Below are 26,182 nucleotides of genomic sequence, written 5' to 3' on the forward strand. Positions count from 1 at the left end.
GATAAGACAAAAAGGGCTTCCCAGATGGCACAGGGGTAAAGAATCCTCCTGACAATGCAGGAGACGTGGGTTTAATCCCTGGGTCAGGAAGATCCTCTAGAGAAAGAAGTGGCAGCCCACTCCACTATTCTTGCCTGGGAAATCTCATGGACAGAGGAACCTGGAGGGCTATAGTCTATGAGGTGGCAAGGAGTTGGACATGACTGAACATGCAAACACACATACATACACACCAGCATATTGAGTATTTGGAAGGAGTGCCGGAAGGCAAGAGTCCATTCTTACTTGGAGAAAACTTGAGACTGCATCCTGGAAATTATCACATGACTACAGATGCAATAAGTGTTATTATAGATTTTGAACTCTATCATGATCATCATTTAAAGTAATTCCATGTTCTCAGTTTTCACAGTAGAAAACCAAATAAAAATAAGCAAGAAAAAGACTTCTGACAAATATGCCTGTAAGAATAGGAACCTGTGAATATATGGCTTTAACTAATATTAATAAGATGTGAGGATTTTTTTTTTCTGGGAATGCTTTGAAAATCTGAAAATTTTTAATGCTATTTGCAAAGAACAGTTCTGTGCTGCATTTATCTCCCTGTGTTCTCTAAGCACCCATGGATTTTAGTAGTTCTCTTCTTAAGCAGCTCGTGATGCTGGAGAATCACATGGCCAAGAGAATTGAGCTCAGTCATTCCACGAGAAGAAAGTCCAACTGAGGTAATGTATCTGAATTTAGTACCTAAATTAAAAGTTTGAGGCTCAGCTTTCCCTGAAGTAATTTCTTCTCTCATCAGGGAATGTATATGCTATAAATAAGATTCTGTGGCTCAAAAGCTAATTGTTTGAGAACACCTAATTGAAAGTAATAGCTAATGAGAGGGTCGCATTAGCGACTTAATGTTGGTGGTCACATTAGGATTCTGCATTTATACAAACCTGGTTTATTTCCCCTTTCATAGACGGCATTAGTGGATAGGTAAATTATTCTGGGAGAGCTGCACTGGCTGATGTATGCTGGGCTGGACCACAGGACATTAAGGAACATAACAAAGAAAGCTCTGCTCCTAACTCACGGATCTTTAGAACTAGGGTATAATTCTGCCTGAACTAAAGCAAATAAAGGATCGTTGGAAACACCCAAAGAATATTAAAAGTCAAGAGTAGAGTCCAAGGTTTTAAACCTAATGTTTAGGGAAACATGGAGAAATAAGAAAGCCAGGGAACAAATTCAAATGTTGTCCTCTCTCAGGGTCTCTGCATTCTGTGAATGTATGGGGTTGGGTTCGGGTTTAAAAACGAGAAAGTTTCCCTCAGTCAACAAACCTGGCCTTGGAGAGAGGCATACAAAACAGATTCACACATCACTGTCTGACAAGATGTTCATTGATAATTTTAGCAGTGCTGAAGAACTTATCGATACACGTTTCCTCTTAGAAAAGCATCTTAAACTCATGGGAAAAAAGAATTCACCTACAAAAAGCAAACATGGAATTCAAAACTTTGTAAGAAAAGTGAGTGTCTGAAGCAGAACATCTTAGAAAAACGTCAGACAATATGGTGATGTTTATGAACAATTGCCTTGTTATCAGCAAGTTTCTGTCCAGGCTTTTGAACGTAAAAACTATTAAAATAAGCGATTTGCAACATGGTTAACAACAGATTGACCTTCTTTAGTTTATAAATTATAGAATACAAAGACAAATGCTACAGTTTTCGGTATATAGATACATGCGGAACTCTCGCCAGAGACACGCCTACTCCCTTTACAATGGCTACTGAAGAAAAAGTACAACCATTAGTGACTGGTGTCAGTAACCCACACTAGTCACACAAAAATGTTTTCATTATTTGTTAAATATTTACATAAACTAACAAAAGAATAGATTTAAGCATCCAGTTCTCCTGCATTTTGAATTTTCAAGTATCTGAAAAATAATCCTCTTCCTATAAGAATTTTAAATATATTTTAACATAGTTGATTTACTCACTAATCCACTCATTTATTCAACAAGTATTTATGGATGGCCGCCATGCTGAAGGACAGAAATACCAACAAAGAATGATCAGGTGTTATATTCCTATTATAGTATTCCTTTCTGTTCAATCTTATGAATCTCTCTTTTTGGCAATAAAAAGGGGAGCTAGTCCAAACAACCTAAAAGGAAAGATCACAACAGAGTGAAAACTGAATGCGTTAGGAAAGTCAAGCTGGGGTGTGGGGAGAGTGACAGGGACCCACAATACACTTAAGCAAAAAAGCTGAAATGCCAGAAAATGTGTTTAGGGAGACAAAATCACTTCCGGATCTCACTTCTTTATGGGGATGAGACATAATTTATCATCAGAGACCTTTAGGACTCTACACAAAGTGGGCTTGTGAGCAAGTATTCTCAATGATGATGACAGCTAAGTGAGGCCAAGTAAATTAGAGATTTAGACATATTACTCGTGGACCACTGTTACATTAGACCTTGAAAACTATGCCCACTTCCACATAAAACTGCTAGTGGAATTCACTACCACCTTGGCAGTGTTTGTATGAGAGCCTGAAAGTCACAATGTTCAGGAAATTCTGAGGGGATAAAACTGATCCTTCACTTTCGCATCTGAAAAGTTACAAGCAAAATATAATGGATAAATGAATACCTGCCTCTCACCACATCACTAGAATTTTATTTTCAACTTTAAGTATACATTTAGGGTTGTTATCATCTAGGCAGGGAAGGCATGCTCCCTGGATATTTTGAAAAATATCTAAAAAAGGTATAACTATAAATTCTACCATTTACTTACCTGACTGTGTAAATTAAAGTGTAGTTTTATATGGACTTAGGACAATACAGCACAGGTGAATTTAAAAATATTTATGACTAAAGTGATGTTATTGTCATGAAGCACAACTTTTAAAATTTATATGTCTGGCATCTGTGCATGCTAAGCTGCTTCAGTCGTGTTCTACTCTTTTGGACCCTATGGACTGGGACCTGCCAGGCTCCTCTGTCAATGGGATTCTCCAGGCAAGAATACCTGTCAGGCCGTCCTCCAGGGGATCTTCCTGACTCAGGGATCTGATCAAACCCATATCTCTTGTGTCTCCTGCATTGACAGGCGGGTTCTTTACCACTAGCACCACATGTATGCATCAAAATATACTTTTGATGTAAATGACAATGAAAACACTAAATGTAAATAAAACACTAAAAGCTATCAATATTTGATGAAGAAGGACTAGTTCACAAATACAACCCCAAGAGCAAAATTCTGAGGACAATTTTTTTAAAAATGTTATCCTGTAGATTCAAGGAGAGTTTCTATAACTGTGACCCAAAACCTGTCACAAAATCCTCTCTCCTCTCAAATACCAACCCCCAACTGAGGAAAGACTTCCATCACATAGGCTGATAATACTAGGAGAATATCAAATCCCAAGATGATGGACAGGAATATGCTTTTAATGCAGGAAAATGCAGACCTACATTTTAGTGAAGTGGATGATTAATAAAAATCATGTACCTAAGAGAATGTAAAACCAAGCACAGCATGACTATTTAGGCCAGTTATTTTTCTACCTACTTCGGAATTAAAATCAGTAACATGAACACAGTTATTTCATGCTAACACAGGCCAGTGCCTTCACTGTCAATCAAATTTAAAACTGGCAGAGTATTTATAAATAGTATTATACAAAATATTATTTTATCCACCAGCTTTTGGCTGAATATTTCTGCTCCTCCTACTCCACAATTCTTATGTGGAAGGCTAATCACCGAAGTAGTGGTATTTGAGGTGGGGCCTTTGGAAGGTAATTAGATCATGAGAATGAAGCCCTCATGAGTGGGTTAGCATACTTGCAAGGAGAGACACAAGAGAGATTAGCTCCTCCTACATGAGGATACTTCAAGAAAATGAGAAAATAGATATCCATAAACCAAGAAGAGTGTACTTGCCAGACACTAGATCTGCTGGCACTCTGATTCTGAACTTCCCAGCCTCCAGAATTGTGTGAGACAAATGCTTATTGCTGAAGCCACCCAGGCTATAGAATTTTTGTTTATAGCAGCACTAATAAAATACACTATATCAATATATTTTACTAAAACAGGTTAATGTTGAGAAAATAATTAAGCATCTATTTCAATGAACTGCCAAAGACTGTACATAGAATGTAACCGATAGGGGTTTAGTATATTTAGATTACGTATGGAGAAACAGAGACCAATAGCAAACACTGCTAAATATCTAGAATTTAAACTTGCATTTTTTTTCTTGTGAACATTATAGATTCAATCCTCTTTACCATTTATGAAAAAAAAAAAAAGCTGCCTTAATGTATAGGCCTTTAGTAGCATGTAGCACCTTTCTCAGAGAAGGCAATGGCACCCCACTCCAGTACTCTTGCCTGGAAAATCCCATGGACGGAGGAGCCTGGTGGGCTGCAGTCCATGGGGTCGCTAAGAGTCAGGCACGACTGAGTGACTTCACCTTCAATTTTCACTTTCATGCATTGGAGAAGGAAATGGCAACCCACTCCAGTATTCTTGCCAGGAGAATCCCAGGGACAGAGGAGCCTAGCGGGCTGCCGTCTATGGGGTCGCACAGAGTCAGACACGACTGAAGTGACTTAGCAGCAGCAGCAACTTTCTACCTCACAATTTCAGAAACTATGACTAAATACCACCTTTACTCGTATTATACTTCCATTGAGGAAATTTTTGTTGGATCCCTCCTATAGACTAGGTACCAAATTATTCAAAAGACTAAGGAATATGGGAGTAGATTCAATAAGTATCTCCCTTTGTAGAGCGTATATAGCAGAGGAAGGAGAGATATTATACATGTAAAATTTTTCTGAAAGAAAATTACAGACTGGATAAACTTCATGAAAGAAAGAAGGAAAGAATTAATCTGGTAATAGTGATTTTAAATAGCAAGGCTTCTTTTAGAAGACAGAAAATGAGACAGACAACTTCTGAAGATTCATGAGACTTTTTCAAGTAGGAAAAAAATGTGAAAGCCTTAAGGCAAATAATAACCTGTTTTTGGTTTTCTTTTTTTTTTTGAAGAATTGAACTAAGGTTAGGATGGCTGAAGAACCATCCTGTACCTGAACCAACTTTGCACCTAATTTGTACTTTCAATAATGTTACTTGCCCTCCACTGATAAACAACTGGAAAACTGGACAAAATACATGGGGAAAAAAGACAACAACAAAAAACAAACCTGTTTTCAACTATTGAAAAATAGGCAGTACCCGATTGTGACTCCTAAAATAAAGGAAGAAAATGAGCTGACTTCTACCATTGCCTCAGTTTTCTGATTGAAGTTGACAGATCATTTTTGGAGAAAGGAAGAACAGAAGCTAAGCATACCACATGAAGACTGAAGTAACTGGAGTTGGCATCAAACTTTACAAGAGAAGAGGAAGCTATATTAAAAAAAAAAAAACATATGAATAGAGGTTTCCTTCTGTCCTTGTTTGAATAAAAAGTGCAGTAAGTGTAGGGTAAAATGCCATAATGCCAAACATAACACTCACAGATTTAGAGATTTAGACATGTTACTATACGATTTCCAGAGCTCATGAAGACTAGGGAAGTACTGAAATTCCCACAAGCCAAAAGGGAAGAGCTTGTTGAAAGCACTATGTATTGTAATAGGACTAATAAAGAGTCATGCCTTAAAATATTCCAGCAATAAAGGCCTCTCTAGTCCCACTAAAGAATTAAGTAGCACCATAAATAAATGAAGTAGCTGCCAAACAACTGTTAAAGAAAAATAACAAAATGCAGACACTCAAAATTTATGAAGAAGAAGTAAACTGTAACCAATAGCCAGAAGTAAAATCAGTCAATAGAAGCAGGCCCATTAATGACAGAGATGATAGACTTAGTAATCAAGAACTTTAAAACAACCATTATAAATATGCTTAAAGATTTAAATATTTGAGTACAGTGAAGAAAGGGATAAAAGCTTCTTGAGCTTCAAGACCTGAAAAACACAGGATCTGAAATAAAAATTAGTAAATGGGTAGATTAGACACTGCAGAAAAAGAGATAAGTGAATTTAAAAACATAGCATTAGAAGTTATCAAATCTGAGGCACAAAGCAATAAAATACTAAGAATAATTCCCAGAGAATAAAATTAATGGCCTTCATGATCTCTAAAACACGATTGAATGCTCTAAAATACATGTAATTGAAGACATACGATGAGAGGATCAGAGAAATAGCTCAAGAAATTTGCTGAAATTTTCCAAATCTGATAAAAATTTAAAACACAGATACACTAAGCTTTTCAAACTCCAATAAGAATAACACAAAGAAATTCATAAAAAGAAGCATCATGATTAAATGGTTGAAATTCAATAATAGAGACAAAATTTTAAAAGCAAACAGAGTGGAACAAAGATCAGAATAGTTGTCAATTTTTAATAAGAAATATTGCAAGCAAGAAGATGATAGAATGGCATCTTTCGATACATGTCAAGCTACAATTCTATATCCAGACAAAATATTTTACAAAAATAAAAAAAAAAAGACATTTCCAGACAAACAAAGCTGAGAGAATTGAAACTAGCAGCGCTGCACAACAATAAATGATTTTTTAAAAGTGTTTGGGTTGAAGAAAAATAATACCAGACAGAAACTGGGATCTACAGAAATGAAGAGAAAGTACAAGAAAGAGTAATATGTCAGTATATGCAATGTCCGTTTTTCTCATTTTTAAAATTTCCTTAAAAGACAATTGGTTATTTAAACAATGTATTGTCAGGTATGTAACATGTGTAGAAGTGAAATATATGCAAGAAAAATTATATAAAGTTAACATGAAGAAAATTAAAATATACTGTTATAAGGTATACTGTTTTATTGTATACTGTTACAAATAAATAAAGATCAGATGAAATAAAAGTAAAATAAATAATAAGAGAGCAGATCTAAATCTAATCATAGCAATAATCACATCATTAAATAGTCTAAACATAAAATCAAAAGGTAGATTGACAAAATTTATATTCAAAATCAAGAGAACTATACACAGATTGCAGGAAAGCCTTTTGAAATATAGAGACAGAGACAGACTAAAACTAAAAGGTCAGTAACGAATATGCCATGCAAACACTAAACACAGAAGGCAGGAGTAACTATATTGAAAGACACTCAGACTTCAAAACAAGTTATATTACTAGAGAAAAGAACTCTATTTTATCATAATGATAAAAGGATCCGTTCATCAAGAATACATAACAACCCTGGGAACTCCCTGGTGGTCCAGTGGTTAGTACTCTGCACTTCTACTGCAGAGGGCATAGATTCAAGCCTTGATTAGGGAACTAAGATCCCACATGCCAAAGGGCACAACCAAAAATAAATAAAGAGAATACATAACAATCCTACACGTGCATGTGACTAATAACAAAGTTTCAGAATACGTGAAGCTAAAATTGACAGAATTAAAAGGAGAGAGACATATTCACAGTTATAAGTGAAGATTTCAACTTCCCTCTCAGTGACTGATAGAACAAGTGTACTAGAAAATCAATAAGTAAAAAGAAGCCTTAATCAACATGAACCACCAAGTTTACCTAATTGGTATTTATAGCATGTCACTATCATGAAAGCACAATGTGCCAATATCTGTAGGGTGGAGCCTGAGAAATCACATAAATGTTAGCGTGAAGGACTAAAGGTAACCATGAGACGGAAGAGGTGAGGAAGTGCCGAGGAAGTCTATAGAAAATATTCTCTGAAACAAAACTATTTCTGCATGCTAGCTGGCCTGAACTTTCATCAGCCTAAACCATATTCAAAAGATAACCTGTTTGTAAGATAGAATATCAAGCAAAGCAAATGCCAATGTTCAAAATTTAGTAAAAAATTTAAAAAAAAATCAGGAAAACAAGAGACGAGAACATTTATATGGGGTGAAGTTGAGGATGCTAGAATAGCTATTTTAAAGAACTCTGCAAGAGAGAATTTTAAAAGAATATTTTAGAATTGATTCAACTGTATTCTTTTTAATGGCTGAGTAATACTCCATTGTGTGTATGTACCACAGCTTTCTTATCCATTCATCTGCTGATGGAGAGGGTGGGATGATTTGGGAGAATGGCATTGAAACATGTATAATATCACATGTGAAATGAATCACCAGTCCAGGTTCAATGCAGGATACAGGATGCTTGGGGCTGGTGCACTGGGATGACCCAGAGGGATGGTATGGGGAGGGAGGTGGGAGAGGGGTTCAGGATGGGGAACACGTGTACACCCATGGCGGACTCATGTTGATATATGGCAAAACCAATACAATATTGTAAAGTAATTAGCCTCCAGTTAAAATAAATAAATTTACATTTAAAAAATAAAAGAATATTTTACAATGAAGCCACACACTTCCCATGTTTCTATACTTAATATCAGCCTTGGAAGACTAACCAGCCCATGTTCTTTTCATCTGGGATAACTCTGAGAAGTTACTGTGAGATCTCAGAATGATCAGAATGATTGTGTTGGAGAACACATGCACTTAGAGTTAATGGATTATAAGTCTAAATAAACATATTCATACTTCATCTAATAGTGTCTCTTCTAAACCCTCTTCCCCAAGGCAAAACAGCTTATTTGTCTGTGGGTGTATTCTTTTGACTCTGACATTGTCCACATCTCTTTCCAGGCTCACCGCATATATACTTATTCCATTCAGTGCTTTTCATTCCTTATCCCAGCAGGTATTCATTGTTTCAATAACATTTTATGCCTTCTTGCTCTTACCGCCAATGTCTTACAGTACAATACATCTTCCATCAGGCTGAAATCAATCCCAAGAGAAGATGAAAGTTATGTAGATTTGATAAATTTGTAGATCTATACTGCTTTGCTGTACATCCATAGGATATGCCCTTTGACAAAATAAGCTCAAATTTTTCCTTTTCAAGATGGGCATTTATAGCATCTGGCTCTTCAAGTCAACTATGTCACTGGTTTGCAATTTACTGTGGATAAGTAAATCCCCTAAGAGATCTCTAATTTGGGTCTGTAGTGCATTGTGGATAGGAAAACAAAATCTAATAAGTGTGCCACCAAGATGAGACAGTGCTCTTAAGCAAGGTACAAACACCGCTGTGACATTTCCCTAACTAAAAATAGTCTTTAACTTTTTTATTTTTGAACAAATAAAGTCAAGAAGTAATATTTTTGCTCAACTGTAGCACTTCCAAATATAACTCTGCATATCTCTGTCTTCAATTGTGATTCCTTTTAATTTTTCCTTAATTAATCATTTTCGACTGATAGCCCATCAAAGAGACTGAACACGTAAAAACTTAATAGATCTACCCACTCAAGTGTTATGCCAGCTTTTGTTGTTCTCAGCCTGAATAACAATGCCAATTTTGCTTTTGAATGAAGAAATTAAACTTGTTTTTCTCTGAAACATTGATGACATCAACTCATAAAGATGACAATCTTACTTTAGATTATTTATTACCTTGTGTTATAACTAATGTAAAGAGGAAGAATCAAGTTATATAACTGAAAAATTATATTTAGTAATGAGGCATTGTAGATGACAATAATTTTGTTGCAACCAACTATTTATTTTCACAAAGAAATTTAGCATTAGCTATTAAATAATGAAACAACTTAATTTAATAAAATGATAGTAGAAATGAATAATCTAAATAAGATTACCCTAATTGTCCCCTAAATCCTTATTACTCAAAGCATAATCCATGCATCAGCCTCACCAAGGAGTTGATTAGAATCTCAGGCCCACTACAGATCTACAGAATCAGAACCTTCAATTGAACAAGACTCCCAAGTTATGTATATTAAAGTTTGAAAATTCATCTAAATTAGTTGAACTTGTGGTACTAACTCAAAGTGTCAGAATTCTAACACCACCATGTTTCACAAAGCATTCAAAGACATAAGCTAACTGGTATTTTAATTTCCCAATAGCAAAAGCCAGCAAATTTTGATTAATACTGAATGAAGTTCTTCTTTATTTATTGGGACAAGTCACTAAGAATCCACAGATACCATAGGTTGTAAAACTTTTTATCTCTTCAGATTCTAATCTATTCTGTTTTAAACTGTGAATTTCTGCTCTCTGTTGTATTAAAGAAAAAAACTAGAAAGTTTATCATTTATTACATATCATTAGTAATTCTTCCACTTAAAATCTAAAATGATATTTATCTTCATAATGCAAGCAAATATTATGTTGAATTTCAGAAAATCAAAATATTGCTTTGCTTTTTTGCTTATAACATGAGATATAAATGTTCAAAACCATAAAATACAGCTGCGTCCTGACATATTCATGGGAGCCAGCACAGTAATTCAAGAACCCTGAGGGTTTTCTCCTTTATGTTAAAAATGAGCTGATGGTTTAAATTAAATCAAGACAATGAAAGGGCAAAAGCAGATATCCAGAACTTGATCTGTCATGAAACTTCTCTGAATAAGTTTTTTGAAGAACCAAGACATTAGAAAATGATGTTTCTCACCCTATTTTGCTACTTCTGCTTCTGGCAACACCACTGTTCCATGGATGTCAAGTGAAATGTTGGAGTCGTGTCTTGTCCCTTCCTTTCCTTTGTTTTCTTTTCTCTTCCTCTCACCCCCATTAAATTGGTTTCAGAGTCACATACATTTCACTCCACATCAATCTCCTTCTTGGCATTCCAAATTCTGTCGCACATTCAGACCCCCATCACTCCCTGACTATACTTTTAAAGAGAACACTAACTGATATCACTTCCTATTTTTCCACATTTCCATCAGTCCTATTAGTTCTGCGGTCAATTAACTCTCCCAAAGCTCCGATCCAAACAGGACACCTTCTATTTCTAAAACTTTCAATAACTGCTTGCATATAAGACCTCTCATTATAACTCCCCTATCTTCCCGAGTTCACATTTCTCCTCTGCATCAAAATGAACTGTCTCCAGGACATATTCTATTCCCCTTTGTGGTTTTGCTTCTGCAAATCCACTCCATTTGGAAAAGTCACTTCTTTTGATGTCCCTGTTAAGACTTTATCCACTCACCTTAGTCCATCTTAATGGTCACATACTCTTGAGTCCCTAAACTGATTTTATCTCTACCCACTTTGAAGCCCCTCAAGAAGCTATCTCTACACCACAGTTATGGAGTCTCTTTTGTGCTTTGCATTACAGTTTTTTGTTCATGAGCTGGCTTCAAATATTTGAAAGCCTGTCATGGGGAAGAAGTATTAAACTTGTTCCACAAATCTCCAGAGTAGAACCAAGACTAATGACTAAAAGACACAAAAGACAGCTTTTAGCTCTATATAGAAAATAATTTTCTGACATTCAGAGTTGTCCTAATGTTGGGCTGCCTCAGTGTAGTACATTCCCTGTCATTGTAATGTTCAAGCATAGACTCGAAAAAGACTTTTAGGAAATGTGGTAGAAAAGATAGATGAACTGGACCAGATGGTCAATAATAGTACCTCACAAGCCAGTGATTTTATTTTAATTTTATGCTTCTAAAGGCACTTTAGAAACCCAACTTAAATATAGTCTTGTCATATATTGGTATACTGAATCTGCCAAGAAAATCAAGGCTGATTTTTTTTTAATCCACTATCTCTCAACTCCCCAACATCAGAATAAAAAGAATTCATCCAGAAAACAAACTTATGAAGTTGGGAGTGAAGCAAGAGGGGAGAGAACTTAATTTTTTTTTTATTGAAGTCCTCTATTACATAAATAATAATCTATCCCCTGAATATAAATTATATAAACGTGGTGGCTCAGTGGGTAAAAGTGTCTGCCTACAATGCAGGAGACCCAGGTTAGATCCCTGGGTCGGGAAGATCCCCTGGAGAAGGAAATGGCAACCCATTCCAGTACTCTTGCCTGGAAAATCCCATGGACTGAGAAGCCTGGTAGGCTACAGTCCATGGGGTAGCAAAGAGTCGGACACGACTGAGCGACTTTCCCTTTCCCATAGATAATAGCAGGCTTCCCAGGTGGTGCTAGCGGTAAAGAACCTGCCTGCCAAAGCAGGAGAGTAAGAGGCCCAGTCCGATCCCTGGGTCCGGAAGATCCCCTGGAGGAGGAAATGGCAACCCACCCCAGTATTCATGTCTGGAGAATGCCGTGAATGGAGGAGCCTGGCAGGCTGTGGTCCATAGGGTTGCAAAGAGTAGGACATGACAGCTTCCTAGCATGCGTGCATGTATAGATAATAGCACATTCCTTGAATATCCATTTAAAAAATCACTATATGCTTTATAAAATCTGTGAAAGTTTCTTCTATTACATTATCATTTTTTATTATTTTTTAAATTAGTTTATTTATTTTTTAATCCTTTGGCCACACCATGCAGCATATGGGATCTTAGGTTCCAGACCAGGGATCCAACCTGCAACCCTTGCATTGGCAGTGTAGAGTCCTACCCACTGGACCATCAGGGAAGTCTCCTATCATTGCTTCTCACATGAAAACAGAGTGCTTAGGACTGCAATTCAAAACAGAGCAGTTTTACCTCCCTTAACTCTGTATATCACATATTTAGGACCTGAAATAAATACAGCCCATATGCACATTTCTGACATTTAAAGGGATTTCCTAGTATCTTTTTAAAATATAAGTTGATTTGACAACACTGACAGAGAGATGATTATGATAGTCCTAGAATTTAGTGAATGACTTATCAGGAATGTAAATTTCATTTTAAAATAGAAATTTAAAAATCACTTAAACCACTGTAGAAAACATTTCTTAGAAAGCAACTGCTTTAAGATGTTAATATATAAACAGACATAGACTAAGAATACTCAATTGACACAAGAAAAAAATCTGGCATATAAGTAAACACAGAAAACTGTTCAACCATACTAATTATCAACTAAGTTTCATGTCAAAATGATGAAGTACTATTTCACACCTATTAAATTATAAAACTATTTTGGAAACCATATTCAGCAATGGTATGGCTGCAGTGAATCTAATGTACATTGTTGGTGGTATTGCCAATCAGTACAATATTTTTGGAAGTTATGTGGCAATGTATATTAAGATCTACTGTATTTCCTTATTCTTTGACCTAAGAATCCCAAATATCAGACTGTATCCTAATGAAATAATAAAGGAAAGGCTATTTGCATTGAGATTCATAGCTATATAAGTAACAACTAGAATTTCCAGTGTTTTCATATAATACTTTCATTCAATTAAATATTATATACCCATTAAAAGTATAATTTTAAAGGTTGTATAGCAATGTGAAAAAATGATAGGCATGTGATTAAGAGTAAAAAGCAAGATTTAGAACAATATACTATCATTACATTTCTGTGCAACTTATGCCATATGGACAAAAACTGGAAGGAAAATTTGATTTTTGTAAGGGTGATATTGAAAAAGCCCTATATGCTTTCTGTGTTTGTTGCATTATCATGGTATTTCTTCATTAAAGTGAGTCAATTGTCATGCACAGTCTTACTGTGTGGAATGGGGCAGTGCCCAGCAGGTTTCTCAGCTAATCCTTTGGCAAAAGATTTTTTTTTGTGGGCATGATAAAGCTTTGGAAATAGGTTCTCTCCAAATTCTTTCTAGTTTCATTATTTCAAGTGATCTGAAAGAAAGAGTATATATGAAAGTCTCTGTTAATTGAGGAAACTCACTTTTTCATAATAGTGAATTAGCCTTTTAAGATAAATTTTAAGAATATCCTGAAAGCATAGGAAGATAACTTCATTTGAGGCCACAATAACAGATACCATGCATTAGGTGTTGACGATACAACAGACACTGAACTTGGACTTTATTTCTATTGCCTATTTCTCAAAATAATCCTATGAGTTTATTTCTCCCTGTTTTCTGGAGGAGACAGTTGAGGCAAAAAAAAGAAAATACGAAGTTACTCCAATATAAAATAAGAAATTTAAATTTCAAAAAAAGAAAATAAGAAATTTGCTTAAAGTCATACAGAACTTATCAGCAGGTGCAGAATTTGATTTCAGATCTATCTCCCTTTCCTGTTCATATTCTTTACTTCATAATAGGCTACCTCCCAGAAAGGTTTCATTTCTGGAAATTTTCTCAACTCCATTCCTGCATTGGGAAGATCCCCTGGAGAAGGGATAGGCTACCCATTCCAGTATTCCTGGGCTTCTCTGGTGGCTCAGTTGGAAAAGAATTTGCCTGCAGTGTAGGGGACCTGGGTTCGATCCCTGGGTTGGGAAAATCCCCTGGAGAAAGGAATGACTCCAGTATTCTGGCCTGGAGAATTCCATGGACAGTGGAGTTGCAAAGAGTGGGACACAACTGAGTGCCTTTCACTTTTGGGGAAGCATTACAAAGCCAATCACTGCACCAACCAATTGCAACCCAGCAGAGGCACCTGGAGTCACTGTAGCCCAAGCCCTGTGCTGTTAATGCCAACATTTTCAGTGTCTGGATGCAATAGACCATCATCTCGTGCCTTGGAAACCACTCAAAATTTCTCCCTCCTCTAGGCACAAATGTAAAGTTAGAGGAAGTTTATTTTATCAACTGCTAATCTATTCATTCTTTTTATAAAACATTTTATATTCAGGTATAGCTGATTAACAGTGTTTTGATAGCTTCGGGAGAACAGCAAAGGGACTCAGTCACATCTACACATGTATCCACTCTCCCTCCAAACTCCCCTTCCATCCAGGCTGCCACAAATTTAGCAGAGTTCCCTGTGCTGTACAGTAAGAACTCCCAATCTCTTCAGTCTGTGTATCCCTCACTGAATGGTCAAGTTTTTAACAGTGGTCAGACAGTTAAGCTAAAGAAATAGATATTCAACTGTGGATACTCAGACATCAGCCAGTCAATTGGCAAAGTACTGGAGGAAAGCAAACTTTATTGCAATTCCTGAACTCACGTAATTGAAGTAGCCTCCCAAGTAGTGCAGTGGTAAAAAAAAAAAAATCCGCCTGCCAGCGCAGGAGACCCAGGTTCCATCCCTGGGTCAGGAAGTTCCCCTGGAGAAGGAAATGGCAACCCACTCCAGTACTCTTGCCTGGAGAATCACATGGACAAAAGAGCCTGGCAGGCCGTAGTCCACGGGGTGGCAAAGGGCCAGATACAAGTGAGCAATTAAAAAAAAAACATGCTCTTCCTCAAAATAATATGAATTCTTTTCTCAAAAGATAGGAAAATAACTTACAATGCTGTGATCTGGGGAAAAACATGAAATGAGATATGCCTTTTTAATTTTTTAAATTAGGGAGGGGAATTTCCTGGTGATCCAGGGGTTAGGACTCTACTTCCACTGCCATGGGCCAGGGTTCAATCTCTGGTCAGGGAACTAAGATCCCACAAGCCAAAAAAAAAAAAAAAAAATTAGTGAGAATTTGGGCAAAGTGAGAACAAATTCATTTACCAGAACACTAAAACAATAAATTACCTTGAAAACATTTTTAAAAGATACTGTAAACCATAAATCTATTACTGCTAAGTGAGTTTGGAACTATGCAAAGGGGAATCAAATACAAATAAGCCCCCCAAAATCTATGATAAGATAATATATCAGGCTAAGGAAATGGCAGCCCACTCCAGTGTTCTTGCCTGGAGAAGCCCAGGGACGGGGGAGCCTGGTGGGCTGCCGTCTCTGGGGTGGCACAGAGTCGGACATGACTGAAGCGACTTAGCAGCAGCAGCAGGAAAGGTAAATAAGAAAACTTTGGAGGAATTTTGAAGGTCAGAAGCTGAGGACAGCCAAATATTCCCTCGAAATAGAGTTTTTAAGGCTGTTGCTAGAAATAAAACTAGTGAACTTGGCTCAGGTTCAGTGTAGCAGTTCTCATGCTCGTTTATACCTGGTGGTGCTTTAGTCACTCAGTCGTGTCTGGATCTTTGTGACCCCATGGATTGTAGCCTGCCAAACTCTTCTATCCATGGAATTTTCCAGGCAAGAATACTGGAGTGGGTTGCCATTCCCTTCTTCAGGAGATCTCCAGCATTGCAGGCAGTCTCTTACATTACAGGGGGATTCTTTACCAACAGAGCCACTTGGGAAGCCCCATTTATACCTGTGTGTTTGTGTGCTAAGTCACTTCAATTGAGTCTGACTCTTCGCAACCCTATGGACTGTAGCCTGCCAGGCTCCTCTGTCCATGGGATTTCCCAGGCAAGAATACTGGAGTGGGTTGCCATTTCTTACTCCTGTGTCTCCAACATCTCCTGCATTGCCAGGCAGGTTCTTTAGCACTAGCGCCATCTGGGAAGCCCCTATATGTACACAAATAATAATACTTCATGCAAATATAGGACTTTACTTTTATATTTTACTTCTTTATTATTTACATTGTTTCTTTAAGCTATGAATCTTCCTTTCCTCTTTGAAGCTTAGTGGTTTTCATTAATGAATATTATTTTTAGAGCAGCTCTAATTTACAGAAAAACTGAGCAGAAAGTACAGAGCTTCCATATATCACCTCTCCCATCCCATCCATGCATACGTGTTTCCCCTATTTTCAACACCTTGCATTTTTGTGGTACATTTGCATAAGGGATAAGCCAATGTTGTTATATTATTAGCTAAAGTCCATAGTTTGCATTAGGGTTCACTCTTTGTATTATATTAAATACATTCCATGAGTTTTGATGAATATATAATAATGTGTATCCGCCATTACAGTATGATACAAAACAGTTTCACTGCCCTAAATATCTCTAAGACCATATTTTAATGGAGCAATCTACCTCTCTCAGTTTGATATTGCCTCCCCATAAATGATAACATTGCATGCAAGCAGGTACCATGTTGAGTCTTTACAAAGTAATAAAGAAAAGTCAATAGAACTCAAAATATTGGAAAGGTTAATACCTACTCCAACTATCGCTGGGAAAACTGCCAACCTCATAATAATACTGTCTTTGGCTTTCTCGAGAAGGAAAAGATGATACATGCACTTAAGTTCTTTGAATAGATCACTGTTTAAATATGAAGGAAATTTTGCATACTATAGCTAAGCATGATACCAAGAACTGAACTTGGTAGGCCCCAAAGTTCTAAAACTTGGTTAGCAACACGCAATGCATAATATATATCCAAAGGATTGATATTGTTCAATATCAGTCTCTTGAAAGATGAAAAAATTTTTAAATAGCATATTGTAAAATGACAGCAGCAAAAATGGAAAAGACTATATAAGAAGATAATAGTGCTATAAAAAGTAAATAAGTAGGCTCCATATACTAGGTAACCACTTCACCTATAATTAATAAATTTATTGTTATGAATTTATGTGATGGCAGGAGTTCCTTGCAAAAAGAAAAAGGAATACGTAATCAATTGTTGCAGTCAATCAAGGTTTTTACCCCCCGTGCACACAAAAAAAATGCTGATGAGTTGGAAAGTGACAATGCTACAGGAGATTATGCAAAAGAAAGAAAATTTATTTCCTTCGGGGAAAATAATCTAAACTGGAGAGATTGATATTGCAGTGGACAAGCACTCAATTCCATAATTTTCTGTGTGTACCCCCAGGCTACTTAACATTGCAGGAGAAAGCCACAGAATCATGTCAACTGGACTCACTACAAATTATGATACCTAAAACCATGCCCTCCACACTGCTCAGAAATCATTTTCATTTTTGTCTCCCTATTTCATATTACATTGCAACTGAATTAAACCCTTTGCAATCATCTTAAGACTTCATCCTGAGCCACACTAGGCTGATGACATTGTCATTTCATTGGAAAGATGGAGACTATTCTATTAAAGATTCTCTACAACCTCACCATCCACTCTACCTAACCCCACCCCAGAGAAACATATGGTAACTCTTCCACCCCAGTGCCTTCTCTCCTTGCCTCTCAATCTTTCTCTGAGATTTGTTCCATCTGCCATCTCCCCTTATTATATTTTCATTCTCTCCAGCCTCATGTACTTTTTATCCTATGCCTATACACTTAATCAAGTTTCTTTTAAGCCCTCAAGAAAAGTTTGTTCATCTCTCAAGTTTTCATTGAAGGCTGCATATACTGAATCTTTGAAGACAGTTGATTTGGTAATTATATACTACATATTATAAACTAGACATTACATATTATATATTAATTTATTTTGGAAGTTGCCTGAAAACAGGCTGGGAAATTCCCTTGCCAAACAGAAGAGATGAAGATAGAGAACTTTCAAGATGCTCAACTGAAATGGAACTTCCAATGATTCCCCAAGATACACTAAAGAATATGGATAATTCTTCCCTCCCTACCCTCAGTCTTTCTCCAATACCTTTAGAAATAAAAATCTCAGATCCAGTTGTGATCTCACACCTACAGTGACAGTTTCTTAAAAACCTGCTTTAGATCTCTGTAACTGGTGACTGAGGCTCATCAGTGATAATATCTCATTAGTTGCTCAGTCGTGTCCAACTCTTTGCAATTCCATGGACTGCAGCACACCAGGCTTCTTTGTCCATCCCCAACTTCCAGAGCTTCCTCAGACTCATGTCCATCGAGGCAGTGATGCCACCCAATCATCTCACCCTCTGTCGTCCCCTTCTCTTCCTGCCCTCAGTATTTCCCAGCATCAGAGTCTTTTCCAATGAGTCAGCTCTTCACAACAGGTGGCCAAAGTATTGGCTCTTCAGCTTCAGCATCAGTCCTTCCAGTGAATATTCAGGACTGATTTCCTTTAGGATTGATCTCCTTGCTGCCCAAGGATTGATCTCCTTGCTGCCCAAGGGACTCTCAAAAGTTTTAAGCCAGCTTTTTCACTCTCCTCTTTCACTTTCATCAAGAAGCTCTTTAGTTCCTCTTCACTTTCTGCCATAAGGGTGGTATCATCTGTATATCTGAGGTTATTCATATTTCTCCCTGCAATCTTGATTCCAGTTTGTGCTTCATTCAGTCCAGCACTTCACATGATGTATTCTGCATATAAGTTAAATAAGCAGGGTGACAATATACAGCCTTGATGTACTCCTGTCCCAATTTGGAACCAGTCTGCCATTCCTTTTCTGATTCTAACTGTTGCTTCTTGACCTGCATATAGATTTCTAATATCTCATAACTACCCACTAATAAAATCAATATAGTGATAAATTAGTCATAGTAGAAGTGAGTTTGTCCATTCCAGATGTACCTAAAAATCTTTCCAAGGCAAGTATACTAACATTGTTGTTGTTGTTGTTGTTGTTGTTGTTGTTTAGTCTCTAAGTCGTGTCCAACGCTTTGCAATCTCATGGATTACAGCACATCAAGCTTCCCTGTCCTTCACTATCTCCTGGAGTTTCCTCAAACTCATGTCCATTGAGTTGGTGATGCCATCCAATCATCTCATCCTATGTCGTCCCCTTCTCATCTTGCCCTCAATCTTTCCCAGCATCAGAATCTTTTCCAATGAGTCAGCTCTGCACATCAGGTGGCCAAAGTGCTGGAGCTTCAGCTTCAGCTTCAGCTTCAGCATCAGTACTTTCAATGAATATTCAGGATTTATATCCTTTAGGACTGACTGGTTTGATCTCCTTGCAGTCCAAGGGACTCTGAAGAGTCTTCTCCAGCACCACAATTTGAAAGCATCAGTTCTTCAGCACTCAGCCTTCTTCATGGTCCAACTCTCACATATGTACGTGACTACTGGAAAAACCATAGCTTTGACTATACTAACATATCAGATCCTAGAGTAGAGACTCTGAGCTGAGATACAAGAGGTAATAGATTGTATCAATGCTCTCTCTCCTTCAATCCCACTTTGAATTCCTCTGCCACTTCTATTACTCAGACAAAGTAACCCATTGGCTGTGAACGGTACTATACAGAAAACCATAAATCAGAGTTATTCTCATCACATACAAGAAGTTCTCATCCCAGAGATGGGGGAAGCTGTAGATGCAATTTGTCTCTAATATCTATTCTAGGTCCTCACAGCTGGTTTCCTTGCCTTTGAAAAATTGATAATTTAGTAAGTACCAAGTGCTTTACATGCCTTATCTCATTTAATTCTTTTAACGACCCTACAACATAACATTTTTATTCCTATTTTATAGATTAGAAAGGGAATTTCAGTGGGTAGCTTTGCAGTCACCTCATATTGGGGTATGCCAAAGCCAAAACATTTTCACCAACACTGTATTTTATAATGTCCTCATATTCTATAAAAATGAAATGATTAATGTCTATTGACTGCATATTCCATCCTAGACACTGCTAAATTTTATTTAATCTTCACAACAACCTAACCGACAGGTAGTGTTTTTATTTCCATTTGTAGCTGAGTTACTTGCTCAAGGGGCTTCCCAGGTGGCACAGTGGTAAAGAATCTGCCTGCCAATGAAAGAGATGCACAATATGTGGGATCAATCCCTGGGTCAGGAAGATCCCCTGGAGAAGGAAATGGCAATCCACTCAAGTATTCTTGCCTGGAAAATTCCATGGACAGAGGAGCCTGGTGGGTTACAGTTAATGGGGTTGGAAAGAGTTGGACACGACTGAGCCTGCATGCATGTCATGCCATGTCAGCTTGCTCAAAGTCTATATAAGAAGCAAAGCTATCTGAGTCCCAAAATCTTCACATATAACTTCTGATAAGTACTTTGAAAATCTACAGAACATACATTTGGTGAAAATCTTGAGAAAGGTTATCTGTCTGACATGGTTCCCTGAGTATCCAACACAAACACTGAAAAACATAAAACCCACCATGGCAATTTTTTCCCCCACCAAATCCTAGTATTTCCACAGAAGACTAAGGATAGACTAAAACAGGTCTCATAATATAGATGTCTGCTGTGCTTACTCCTGAATGAGCTCCATCTCAGCTACTCTTCCCTGCTTTGTGAAGAAGCTGATTTGATAAAGAGAAGTGCCAAGTCACACCTGAACCTACTAGTCCTTCTGCCTCCTATTTGGACTTCCCATGTCCCCTCTCTAGAGCTAAATTCTGAATTTAAATTCATTTCCTTAAAACTGGACTGAAGCCACACCATTATGAGTGGGTCAACCCAAATCCCAAGACCCTCCTCCACGCTACTGACACTTTTGTCACAACTAAACCTGATAACAGTCTTTCAATGAATACTGATGAATGAATTTATGAGTTTTTAAAGTGCATTTACACTGCCTTTTGGGCTTCCCAGGCAGTCCTAGTGTTAAAGAAACCATCTGCCAATGCAGGAGATGTAGGTTCAGTCCCTGGGTTGGGAAGATCCCCTGGAGGAGGGCATGGTGACCCACTCCAGTATTCTTGCCTGGAGAACCCCCTGGACAGAGGAGCCTGGTGGGCTACAGCCCATGGAGTTGCAAAGAGCTGGATGCAACTTAAGCAACTTAGCACATGTGTGTGAACACTGCTGTTTGCTTCCTTTTCCAGGGTTTCAAATCAATTGAAATAAGATTTATTGAGATACCCTCAATCACCATTCAACGTAATTCTAAAGCTTACCTATTCTTTGTTTGTTATTATAACTTACAGATTTCTATAGAGTATTTTCTCTATTCTTTCTGTGTCTCCTAACACATCCTAGTTTAAACTGATGGCTCCAGAGTAGTGCTAAGGGTTCCTATACTCTAGAGAAACATACATATTTATGATGCAGGGAAATATAAAGAATGCCTCTAACCCTGATAGTACTTGGTCTCTGCTTTGGTCTAGGCTGCCGTGGAACCTGTGGGGTATAAGTACACCTCATAAAGAGAGTCACCTTAGCAATTCATGTGACAGGCAAAGTTGCTGCCGAAGTCCTCAGGAAGTAACTATTCTGCAGTGTCATCCCAAAGTACACTGAGTAGCTTACTACTGAGGATCATCCGAAATCCTGATATCAGGGTATCATCTAAGGCAACAGCCATAATTTTGAAAGTGAAGGACTAGGAAAATGCAAGGACCAGAGGCACTCTCTGCACATTATGGTGGCTGGCAGACATTAAAGAGGTTTAGTTCATGAAGTAAGTTTTTTGAAGAACATACAGATGTTCCATAAATAATACAGTTGATTATGGTGAATAAAAATAGTGCTATGAGCTACTCGCTCCCTATTGCCAATGGAAAAGAACACCACAATATTTTTTAAAAGTTCAAGTTAGTTGAAGCAACCACACTCTGAGGTACATTCATGAAGCTGAAAGTCAGTTAAAAATATGCTTTAAGATTTTATAATTCTCAAGTGACAAAGCTATTAGGGATTGTTTATTACACTCAAAATACATGTTTACTATGAGCCATGTCAATTCTAAATATTTTACAAAGGTAATTTATTTAATCCTCATAACAACCCTGTGAGGTAGGTACAGGCTTCTCTGGTGACTCAGCAGTAAAGAATCTGCCTGCAGTGTAGGAGATGCAGATTCCATCCCCTGGGTTGGAAGATCCCCTGGAGAAGGAAATGGCCACCCACTCAGTATTCTTGCCTGGAGAATCCCATGGACAGAAGAGCCTGGTGGGCTACAGTTAGTTCACGGGGTCGTAAAAGAGTTGGACACGACTTAGTGACTGAACTACAAACAACAACAAATGATGTGGAAACTGGGGCACGGAGGAGTTAAATAATTTGCTCAAAGTCACACAACTAGTAATTATTGGAGCAAGCTTTTAAACATTGGCTCAGAAGGCTCAGATTATAAGCTCTTTAATACTGAACTGTCCTCCCCATCCTTTATGAATGCTTCCTATGGTTTAAAGAGATGAATGCTCAAAGTCTCTGAGGACTCAGAAAAAAACTATTTTTGTCCATCATCAAGTGTTGATTCCACATCTATAGCAGGACAGGGCACCACATAAGATATGGGGACTATCATGGAAAGCAAAAGAGATAAAGTCTTTATCTTTGAGGATCTTATCTTCTGGTGGGAAATGTAAGCCAGTAAACAAACACAGATAATTCTATGATAGGGGTAGGACAGGGCCCCAGGGCACACCAGGAGGGCACATCACCCTCAAAAGCTAGAATGGGAGGCTTCCTGGAAGAATTCCAAGAGAAAATCTGAAAATTGAGGAAGAATTATTTGGGAAAACAAACTGTAAGAAATAGCAAAGACAGTAAGGAAAATGGAAGATCAGTTAGCATGTTCCAAGAGATGGAGCAGACTTTGTTTTAAAATAAGTAATTCAGTGTGGCTTGATTGTAGAATGTGTAGTGGGGCATGGAGAGAAATAAGGCAGGCTAAAGATGAAAGAGCCAAATAATAGACTGTGTTTGGGCCTTTTGAAGGAATATAGGTTTTTATCCCTAGAACAATGGGGTATCTTTGAAAAGACTCTTTGGATGCAGTGAACAGATGAAAAATCATAACAACTCTGAAAACTAGAACCAATCGCTTGACCATTAATATAAAGGTGCCATATATACACTATTGATACTATGTATAAAATAGGTAAATAATGAGAACCGACCGTATAGCTCAGGGAACCCTGCTCATTGCTCTGTGGTGACTTAAATGGAAGGAAATCCAAAAAAGAGGGGATATATGTATACCTATAGGCTTCCCCCATGGCTCAGCGGTTAAGAATCTGCTTGCAATGCAAGAGATGTGGGTTCAATCCCTGGGTTGCTAAGATCCCTTGGAGGGGGAAATGGCAACCCACTCCAGTATTCTTGCCTGAAAAATCCCACGGATGGAAAAGCCTGGCAGGCTGCAGTCCATGGGGTGGCAAAGAGTCAAACATGACTGAAGCAAATAAGCACACACAGGGTAGTTCTACTTTTAGTTTTTTCAGGAACCTCCATACTGTTCTCTGTAGTGGGTATATCAGTTCATATTCCCACCAGCTCTGTAGGAGGGTTCCCCTTTCTCCACATCCTCTCAGCATTTATTGCTTATAAATGTTTTTACAGTGGCCATTCTGACCTGTGTGGGGTGATACCTCAGTGTAGTTTTGCTTTGCATCTCTCCAGTATTTAGTGATGTTCAGCATCTTTCCATGTGTTTATTGGTCGTCTCTGTGTCTTCTTTGGAGAAATGTCTCTTTAGGTCTTCTGTCTGTTTTTTGATTAGGTTGTTTGGCTTTTTTTTTTTTTTTTAATTGAACTGCCTGAGCTATTTGTATATTTTGGAAATTAACCCCTTGTCAGTCGCTTCATCTGCAAATATTTTCTCTCATTCTGAGGGTTGTCTTTTCATCTTGTTTATGGTTTCCTTTGCTGTGCAAATGTTTTTAAGCTTAATTAGGTCCCATTTGTCTATTTTTATTTTCATTACTCTAAGAGGTGAGTCAAAAGAAATCTTGCTGCAGTTTATGTCAAAGAGTGTCTGCCTATTTTCCTCTAAGATACAATTGTATTTTTTAAAAAGGCACAAATGATAAACTCAAGATTTGAGATTGTAATTACCTCTAAAAGGAGAGGAGGGGTTATTGAATGGTTGAAGTTAACACATGCAAATCATGTGAATATATTGGGTAATGGGTTTCCTATATTTATTGCATTAAAATTAACTTAAAAGTTTAAAAATTAAGTAGTTAATCAAAAATAAAATACCATGTATAGAACCAATGATTAGAACCAAGGTTATGATTAATCCAATTTGTTCCCATGTTTGTTTAAATCAAAGCCTTTTTCAATTATCTAGGAATGCAAGTCTAACCATGAGTTTGAAGATCAGGTGGTAGGGGACAGGGCAGAGGAACAGTTATGGGGTTAACTAACGGCTGTCACAACAAAAAAATAACCACCATTTGTTGGTTCATTGGAGTTCACAAAAATATTTCACCAAGTATTAATTTATTGACTTACACCGTATTGCTACTAATGTTCTATGCAAAACCCTTACAACATATGACCCTTATGTCTTGAAACATACATTAAAAAAAAATCATTATGCATAGCCTAAATTGCCAATCTGTTTTGCTTTTTGGAGAAAAACTATTAGAAAGTGGAAGGTGTTGGGGAAAATGAGCTAAGAAAGATCACTCTTTGGAGCAGGCAGGGTGAAGGCATATAACGCCTAAAAGGAGAGAGGAGTAGTGCAGGGGCTTGTCTGGATTCAGACTGCATGAGCAAGAGAAGAATCCTCTGGCAGAACATGTCTCTCCTGCTTTCCTTCCGGCCCCCTATACTCTCCAGTTGTCTGCCTGATCAAGTGGGAATCAACTACCTACTACAAACTAAAAGAGAAAAAAATAAGAGCTTTCTTAAAGGCATAAATCTATATTAATGTACCTTTCTAAATCTAGCATTTAACACTTGCCAGTTTTAATATTCTAATCTATGTCTAATCCAATGAAATATTATATTTCATATACTAAGATGCAGTCTTTTTGTTGTTTTCTGTTTCTTCAACTAATAAATTAAATACATGGATAATTCATAAATGTACTAATGTAATATAAATGTTGTATGGAGCATTGATTACATACATTACAGATTCAACAATGTGTTTTATTTATAAACTATGTGCTAGTTTATTCCTTCCCTAAACTCAGATAAATACAGAAATACAGAAACAAAAAATAAACTCCAGACACTGACTCTTACTTAAATTATGAGTCTGGCATGCTTGAAAAGTCTTTCCTTGGAAGAAAGGAATGATATATGGGTGAAGGAAGAATAAAGGTTGGGTAATGAAACCAGAAGTAAATTTCTCTAAACAGGAGTTTCTCAAATTTTCCTTACAAGTTAATGGATGTGACATACCCATTTAGTTGGAGAAAAAAATTATCAGAGGTAATAGTGGGAGAAAGGAAAAAGAGCATTTTCCTCTCAGTGCCATATTTTCAAAAGAACATAACCCTTGGGAAAGTTGAGAAAACACATTAATTTGGTTTCTCAATGGAGTGAATGGTAACAGCCTCAAGTAATAATCTATCATCAAAAGGTGGCAGTGATAAGGGGAACCAACCTAGCACTTCAGCTGGCTTCTCCCAGGACTGGCAGCACCCTGGCATGTTTGGTATGAAGATGGATGCCTCTTTGGAAGAAGGACGGGAAAAAAGGCTGGAAAAGTAGGTTGAAGCCCTGGAGGTTTGCCATGCCAAGGAGATTTGATTACGTTCTAATCCAAAGCTATGTCAGGTTTCAGGAAGGCAAGCAAACTCTTGTTGCTGTTTTATAAACAACCAGTTTCTTGGCAAAGATGCTATTGTTTTTGTTTGGTCGCTAAGTCATGTCCAACTCTTTTGTGACCCCATGGACTCTGGCCTCACCAGGCTCCTCTGTCTATGGGATTTCCCAGACAAGAATACTGGAGTAGGTTGCCATTTCCTTCTCCAGGGGATCTT

The sequence above is a fragment of the Capricornis sumatraensis genome, chromosome 11 (assembly GCF_032405125.1).
Source record: "Capricornis sumatraensis isolate serow.1 chromosome 11, serow.2, whole genome shotgun sequence".
NCBI lineage: Eukaryota > Metazoa > Chordata > Mammalia > Artiodactyla > Bovidae > Capricornis > Capricornis sumatraensis.